Here is an 8,463-nt window from a genome sequence, read left to right on the forward strand (position 1 = left end):
GAGGCCAGAAGAAAATGGGGGCCAGTGTGGGAGAGTCACTAAGGACAACGAACTGTAGGGCAGCGGGAAGGGGGCAGAAACAGCTCTGCATGTTTTGTAGGTTTTCTGCAGTGACATGCTCTCATTGTGGGGCTCCTGGGGCTGAAATGTGTTCCCCGCCCAAATCCATATATTGAAGTCCTAACCTCCAGGACCTCAGAATGTGGCTGTATTTGCAGGTGGGGTCTTTAAAGAGGTGATTGAGTTAAAATTAGGGTGGGACCTGATCCCATAGGACTGGTGTCCTTATAAGAAGAGATTAGGACACACACACACACACAGAGGATTGACCCTGTGAGGACACAGGGAAGAGACAGCCGTCTACATGCCCGGGAGAGAGGCCTCAGGAGGAACCAGCCCTGCAGATACCTTGATTTTGAATTTCCAGCCTCCAGGACTGGGAGACATAAATGTCTGTTATTTAAGCCCACCCACTCTGGGGTACTTTGTTCTGGTGGCCCCCAGGGAAGTCATATACTCCTTTAAAGCCCTGTACCAAAGCTCAGTTGGAGATTTTGAGGGTGTGGTTGGCATTCGGGACCTCAATTATTTTATATTTCTATTTAAAGGTGCTCATTGGCAGGGAACCCACTCTCCCTTAAGTGAATGTCATCAATTTCAAGCACGTGTCTTTAAGCTACGAATTTCTTGACTAAGGATATAAAAAATTCGAGGCGTTTTTATGAGGCTGGTTTAATTAAACATTCATGTTCCTCCTGACATTTTAGTAGAAAAGAATTAAAATATGGAGCATTAAAATTGTTAACAACTTGGGATTTTGAGGAGGGATGTTTCCTCATACATACTATTGATCTCTGTTGGGTTTAGCGACTATTGATCTTTTTAAAAAATTTTTTTTAATTAAAAAAAATTTTTTGAACATCTTTATTAGAGTATAATTGCTTTACAATGGTGTGTCAGTTTCTGCTTTATAACAAAGTGAATCAGCTATACATATGTCCCCATATCTCTTCCCTCTTGCGTCTCCCTCCCTCCCACTCTCCCTATGCGACTATTGTTTCTTTATCATGGAACTGTGGTGGGGAATTCTTTGGAAACACATTGATGACCTTGGATGTTATGTCCTATGTGGACTGGAATATTTTTATTGCCCCCAAACCCCGTAGAAGCCAGTGATTGAACTTTCATAGCCCTCTCCTGGTACAAAGCTACCCTTGAAAATTCTTGATGAAGAGCCCATTAATTTCTTTCTTTTTCTTTTTTATTATTGAAGTATAGTTGATTTACAATGTTGTGTTAATTTCTGCTGTACAGCAGAGTGACTCAGTTATACATATATATGTATATATATACATTCCCTTTTATATTCTTTTCCATTATGGTTTATCTCAGGATATTGAATATAGTTCCCTGTGCTAAACAGTAGGACCTTGTTGTCTATCCATCCTATATATAATAGTTTACATCTGCTAATCCCAAACTCCCAATCCACCCCTCCTCTCTCCTCCCCCTTGGCAGCCACAGGTCTGTTCTCTATGTCTGTGAGTCTGTTTCTGTTGTGTAGCTAAGTTCATTTGTGTCATATTTTATTTTATTTTTTTATAAATTTATTTTTTGGCTGCATTCGGTCTTCATTGCTGCCTGTGGGCTTTCACTAGTTGCGGCGAGCGGGGGCTACTGTTTGTTGTGGTGCGTGGGCTTCTCATTGCAGTGGCTTCTCTTGTTGTGGAGCACGGGTTCTAGGCACACGGGCTTCAGTAGTTGTGGTGCGTGGGCTCAGTAGTTGTGGCACGTGGGCTCTAGAGCACAGGCTCAGTAGGTGTGGCTCGGGGGCTCTAGAGCGCAGGCTCAGTAGTTGTGGCGCACGGGGTCAGTTGCTCCGCAGCATGTGGGATCCTCCCGGACCAGGGCTCAAACCCGTGTCCCCTGCATTGGCAGGCAGATTCTTAACCACTGAGCCACCAGGGAAGTCCCTGTGCCATATTTTAGATTTCATATATAAGTGGTGTCATATGATATTTGTCTTTCTGTGTCTGACTTACTTCACTTAGTATGACAATCTCTAGGTCCATCCATGTTGCTGCAAATGGCATTATTTCATTCTTTTTTATGGCTGAGTAATATTCCATTGTATATATGTACCACATCCTTTTTCTCCATTCATCTGTTGATGGACATTTATGTTGTTTCCATGTCTTGGCTATTGTAAATAGTGCTGCAGTGAACATTGGGGTGCAGAGCCCATTAATTTCTGATGCCACCTTGCTTGTGTTCCTGGATTCGTCCTAGGAGCTCCCATCTTTTACTTTCTGTCGGCGGATACAGTGAGTACTAGAGTATTACTCTTTTGTTTTCTTCTTACGGTAGATTCTGTGATCACTTACAAATATAGCTGCCCCGGTGGCGGAAGATCACAGGCTTCCACTGAGTTGACCTCAGGTACCATCTGAACTTGGGTAGAAATGAAGTGTGTTGTTTCTGAAGTTCAGTGAGCCGGCTCCTGGTTCCCTGTGTCTCTTGTTCTCTTTCTCTCTCCCCTCTGAGACTGGCAATGTTCTAGAACTGAGCTGCTCCATCACCCTGGGTCCTGGTCCTCAGAAGACCGGGAGCCCCATTGATGGGCAGGTAGCCTGAGTGTATGTGAGCCCCTGAGATTCCGGGGCTGTTTGTTACCGCAGCATCACCTAGCCTATTGTGACCCATACCTCCATCAGTGGTTCACTTTCCCCTGGGCTGTTTTGCTCAGCTGTGTATTTACAGGATGAAAGGGCCCCTTTGTGCAGGAATACAAAGAAAATGGACTTTGGGTTCCATTGCTCTTTCTACTTGCATTTCTGCGTGCGGTGGTTAACCTAATCCATTGCCGTTTGTATCAAAGATATTTACATAAGGTGGCAACAGCTCAATTTTACTTGTGTTTCCCAACCATTCCGCTTCGAGTGGTCTAGAAGCAGAGTGGACAGAGCAAAGCCACCCCCCTGGTGGGGTGATGTTCAGAGTGTTCTGGGGGCGCCGCACGCGTGACCACTTTGAAGTTGAATGTGACAAGAGAGATCGGAGCCGAAAACCACTGGGACTTGAGGGCCCCTCCAAGAATTCCAGTTGGAAAACATACCACCGAGAGACCCAGGGTCTTGCCACATGGGCAAGAAAAGCATCTGCTTTGGAGGGGATTAGGTTAAGCAGCTCGTTCCAGGATGCTTTCATGCTGGCTGTTTGTATTGGCAGCCCCAGACACCTGTACTTTCTGATGGAAGGTTGAGCAGAAAAGGCGATCAAAGGGAAGCAGCTCCCAGGGGCGGCCACCAGGGGGCAGGCCTCGTGGGTGCCATGGCAAGCAATCTCGGTGGCTGGGCCCTGACGTCCTAAGAGCTAAAGAGAAGGGAGGCCGTGGGACACAGAGAGGGAGAGGCAAGGGTGGTCCCAATTTCTGTTGACCCCCCGTTGTATCCAGTATCATTCTGAGATGCTGATTCTCTTTGTGGACAGAACTTGGATGCCAGACGCCCCTGGATTTTGCACTTCAGACTGGCTTGGGGAGCTGGTGGCCGAGCTCTTCTCGTTAATAACTGAAAGAATGACAGCGGTAGCTGACCAAGCTCTTGCACGGCGTAAAGGGCCATCCCAAGAGTTTCATTTTGGTGCATTGCCTTGTCTAATTTTACCACCCCTCCATCGTGGGTACGCTGTGACCCTCCAGGGTTGCAGGTGTGCAGACCGAGGCTTGGAGTTTCATCACTAGCTGTGTGACCTTGCAAGAGTGCACAACAGAGCTGAGGTTCCAGCGTCAGGCTTTTTGGCTGAGAGCCTGTGGTCCCTGAGGCTTCGGGCATGTAAAGGAAGCATGACAGTTTCCCCTGGAATTCAGGGACTGGGCTGAAGGATTATCCTGATTCTGCATCTTCAGGGGCAGTTAAACACGCATGTGGCTGAGGGGCAGCTTTAATACTGATTGTAGGGCTCAGCTTTTTACCCGTGTCTTTGCAGCCCTGCAAATAGATTGTGTTGTTGGAAACCTTGAGTCACCGTCTGCCAGTCAGGCAGCTAAGACCTTCAGAGCTGCTCTGGGGGGTGCGGCCAGCTCGACCGGTTCTGTTTCCCTCCTGGAAATGTCAGATGTGGAGGTTCAGCGTGTTTGTCGGGGGCAGTTGTGGCATCTGTCAGATGGCATCTCTTCCCGGTGTGCAGACACGCTTCTCTGTTCCCGGAGGTCACGGTGAGCCTGGCCCCGGTCCAAGGGTCACCCCGTGATGCCAGCCGACAGGCCGCCCCCCCCCACCCCGTGTCAGGGCTGGGGGACCCGGCTTTCAGACTGGTGGCAGTTCCACGCTGCCAAGGAAGAATTTGGGCATCGCCAAATCTTAAGGTCATAGCACATGGGCGCCTTCAATTTAGTTTGTTTTTTTTAAAAATTATTTATTTATTTCTTATTTATTCATTTATGGCTGTGTTGGGTCTTCGTTTCTGTGCGAGGGCTCTCTCTAGTTGCGGCGAGCGGGGGCCACTCTTCATCGCGGTGCGCGGGCCTCTCACCATCGCGGCCTCTCTTGTTGCGGAGCACAGGCTCCAGACGCGCAGGCTCAGTAGTTGTGGCTCACGGGCCCAGTTGCTCCGCGGCATGTGGGATCTTCCCAGACCACGGCTCGAACCCGTGTCCCCTGCATTGGCAGGCAGACTCTCAACCACTGCGCCACCAGGGAAGCCCCCAATTTACTTTTAATGACGTCTTTGGGCAAAAGGAACTGGTAGAAATATGTGACAGGTATAAATTGAGTCACTGCATCTATATCGAAGAGTGACTTTTCCTGCAGTATTTTGGGGAGGGGGCAACCCCCAACCTTGAGTCAAAATATCCTACATAAGAGTATAGAATTTACTAACTGCCACAACAGATGCGCGTGGTGTGTGTGTGTGTTTGTGTGTGTGTGTGTGTGTGTGTGTGTGTGTGTGTGTGTATGTGTGTGGTGTGTCTGCCCTGGTGATAAATGCTATTGTTGGCATCAGCTGGGTTGTTTACGAGTTTTAAAATTCACAAATCATGTCAAAAGGGATCTCAGTCAAATGCCGATGCTTTACGTGGCCATTTACCTGAGCTTCTGTTAGAACAGGTGACGTCGGGGGACCAGGAGGGGTCTCAGGTTGGGTGGCCGTTGTTGGGTGGTGGCTGCAGAATGAGCCTCGATGCTTCGTCCGCCTCTGCTCTGCGTCCTGCCAGCCCAGCCACTCTGGTCCCCCCCTGAGTGGACCCAGCGCCAAGTACACAGTCAAGTCCACCGCAGGCGCTGGAGGAGACGCAGCGCGGGTGGCCTTTCTTCTCGGGGCCACGTAGACGTCAGATGAGGGGTCACTGCGGCAGTGGATGTAGAAGGCGGGACGGGGCCAAGCCCCCTCGCGTATAGGATCACGCTGGTCTCTGGCTTCATTTATTTAGTTGCCCACTAGGGTCATCTTCTCCTTGGATGCAGGAGCTGTCCTTCCTTTATTTTGCAAACCAGTGATAACCCATTGGTGGGAGCTGCCTGGAGAGCTCTTTCATGACTTGTTATCAGCATGCAACACTTGCAGAGAACGTCCTCGGGTCCTGGGAGCACATACAGTTATTGGTGGAAATTAGCTGGAAATAGGGGAAATAATATTCCATCTCGGTGTCTGCATTTGGGAGGACTTAGACTAACATACCCCCTTTTTTAAAGTTCTGCTGTGCAAATTGTTCTCGTAAATATAAGGGAGCACTCGTTTAAGTGGTGCCAGAGCCACCAAGATGGGATATTATTTTCTGTCTTCTGTCCACAGACAGAAGTGACCCACAAACGCAGCAGCTCCCAAACGGAGACCAGAGCTGACCGACTCCGTCTGTGGTCCTACTCACGCTGGTGGAAGGTCCCTGCCGCCGCCCTGCTCTCACTGCTACCCACTGATGGTTTTGGGCATTTTTGTGCTTTATATAAATACATCGTAATTTTTTTTCTTCTTGGGGTGGTGGAAGCTGGCTTCTCCTGGTCAGCGTTGCTTTTCTGAGATTCCTCCAAGTCTCTGTGTGTCACCGTAGCTGGTTTGTTGTCACCGTTGGTGATGGGGATTCCTGATTGATTTATCCACTCCGCTGCTGAGGGGCGTTTAGGAATTCTCCCACCTGCTGAACGGGTGACTGAGGCAGCTCACGGGGCTCTGGTCCGTGCCCTTGGCTGTGCTTGGGTTGTGGTTTCTGTGGGGCGTCCACCCAGAGGTGGGGTTGCCAGGTTGTGGGGTGGGCGTACCTTCCTGTCTAGGTGGGGGGACCATGTGGAGAAGGATGCTGGGGAAAGAGAAAATGATTGGTCGGAAACACTCCCATCCTGTTTCCCGGTGCCCCCCCCCAAACCCAGCCCCACTACCCATACGACACACTTGAGGGGGGCAGGAAGCAGAGGTCCCCTTACCCAAAGTCACACATACAGGAACTGAGACCCCCTCCTGGTCCCCGACGTCACCTGTTGTAAGAGAAGCTCAGATAAATGCCCACGTAAAGGATCGGCATTTGATTGAGATCCCTTTTGACACGATTTTGTGCATTTTGAAACTGGTAGAATTCCATCAAGTCATCTGAAAGGGCTGGGGGCTTCCCCACGGAGGATGCTGTCCAGCCGAAGGGTATGAAGGGTGGGTAGGAACTGAGCCCCACAAGGCAAGTCAGGACGGGACAGAGGCCGCCGGTGCTGAGCTGGACTCCACTCCCCAGACCGTGACGCCTGGCTCAGCCCATTCCTGCTGCGCGAGGGGCTGGCAGCAGGCTGGGTGTGGGGGGTGACAGGTGACGCGGCCAGCACCAGGGCAGGGAGGGATGGCTCAGGGCGCCACCTGCCGCCAGTGCGATTTCACGTTTAGTAGAGCGGTCGGCACAGTGGAATCTTTGTCTTTTTAATTTATTTATTTTATTTATTTATGTTTGGCTGCGTTGGGTCTTCATTGCTGCACGCAGGCTTTCTCTAGTTGCTGCGAGCGGGGGCTACTCTTCATTGCGGTGCGCGCGCTTCTCACTGCGGTGACTTCTCTTGTTGCGGAGCACGGGTTCTAGGCGTGCAGGCTTCAGTAGTTGTGGTGCACGGGTTCAGTAGGTGTGGCACACAGGCTCAGTAGTTGTGGCACGTGGGCTCAGTAGTTGTGGCTCACGGGCTCTAGAGCGCAGGCTTCAGTAGTTGTGGCGCACGGGCTCAGTAGTTGTGGCTCACGGGCTCAGTATTTATGGCATGCGGGCTTCAGTAGTTGTGGCTTGCAGGCTCAGTAGTTGTGGCTCGCAGGCTCTAGAGCGCAGGCTCAGTAGTTGTGGCTCAGGGGCTTAGTTGCTCTGCGGGCATGTGGGACCTTCCCAGACCAGGGCTCGAACCCGTGTCCCCTGCACTGGCAGGCAGATTCCTAACCACTGCGCCACCAGGTCAGCCCCCACAGGGGAATCTTAGAAGATGCATATGTCCCACGGGTCCTGCGAGAAGCAGACGGCACGACGGGTTAACTGTGGATGGGGTCCATGTGGGAGAACGGGGAGGGGCCTGCAGGGGGCTGCCTGGGGGGCCATCATGTGGGTGTGAACCTGGGAAGGGTCATCGGGAAGAGGAAATGATTGCTCAGGAGCTCTCGCCTTGGAGCTGGGGCAGGAAGGTCAGTTCGGCAGGGCTGTTTGTGGACAAGCGTCCGAGGTTGCCAGGCGGCCCCAGAGCCGAGGTCGAGGGGGTCCTGCTGCTCCCAGGAACGCACCTGCCTTCTGGTCCCTACTTACGGGCTCCTGGGGGGGCAGCCGTGGGAGGTGTGGCCTCCAGGGACAGTGCCTGCATGCACGGCCACGCGCTGTCTGAGATCTGGGAAGAATCTTCTAGAGACACAGCGCGGTCGCACGTTTTCATTCAAAAACAACCCTTTTTCTTCTGTTGCTAAAAAACAAATGTTTTCCCCTTACACCTGTCTTCCGCAGCCTGCGGTCAACAGAATAAGAATGAGAAACGGTGAGCAAATGCTGTTGGAAAAGTGGTGCTGATAGACTTGCTTGTTGTGTTTGTGAACAGTTTGGCAAACACATGAAGAAGAGTCATAATGCACACGGGTTCGAGGGAATGAGGAAAAAGTATTCTCCATTCGGGGTGGAATTTCAGTGAAATTAAAAACACACGAGGGCTTCTCTGGTGGCGCAGTGGTTGAGAATCTGCCTGCTAATGCAGGGGACACGGGTTCGAGCCCTGGTCCAGGAAGATCCCACATGCCGCGGAGCAACTGGGCCCGTGAGCCACAATTATTGAGCCTGTGCATCTGGAGCCTGTGCTCCGCAACAAGAGAGGCCGCGATAGTGAGAGGCCCGCGCACCGCAATGAAGAGTGACCCCCACTCGCCGCAACTGGAGAAAGCCCTCGCACAGAAGCGAAGACCCAACACAGCCAAAAATTAAGAAAAAACAAAAAACAAACCAAAACAAAAAACGCACGAATCCGTTGAGTC

This window comes from Balaenoptera ricei, chromosome X (genome assembly GCF_028023285.1).
Source record: "Balaenoptera ricei isolate mBalRic1 chromosome X, mBalRic1.hap2, whole genome shotgun sequence".
In the NCBI taxonomy this organism is placed as follows: Eukaryota; Metazoa; Chordata; class Mammalia; order Artiodactyla; family Balaenopteridae; genus Balaenoptera; species Balaenoptera ricei.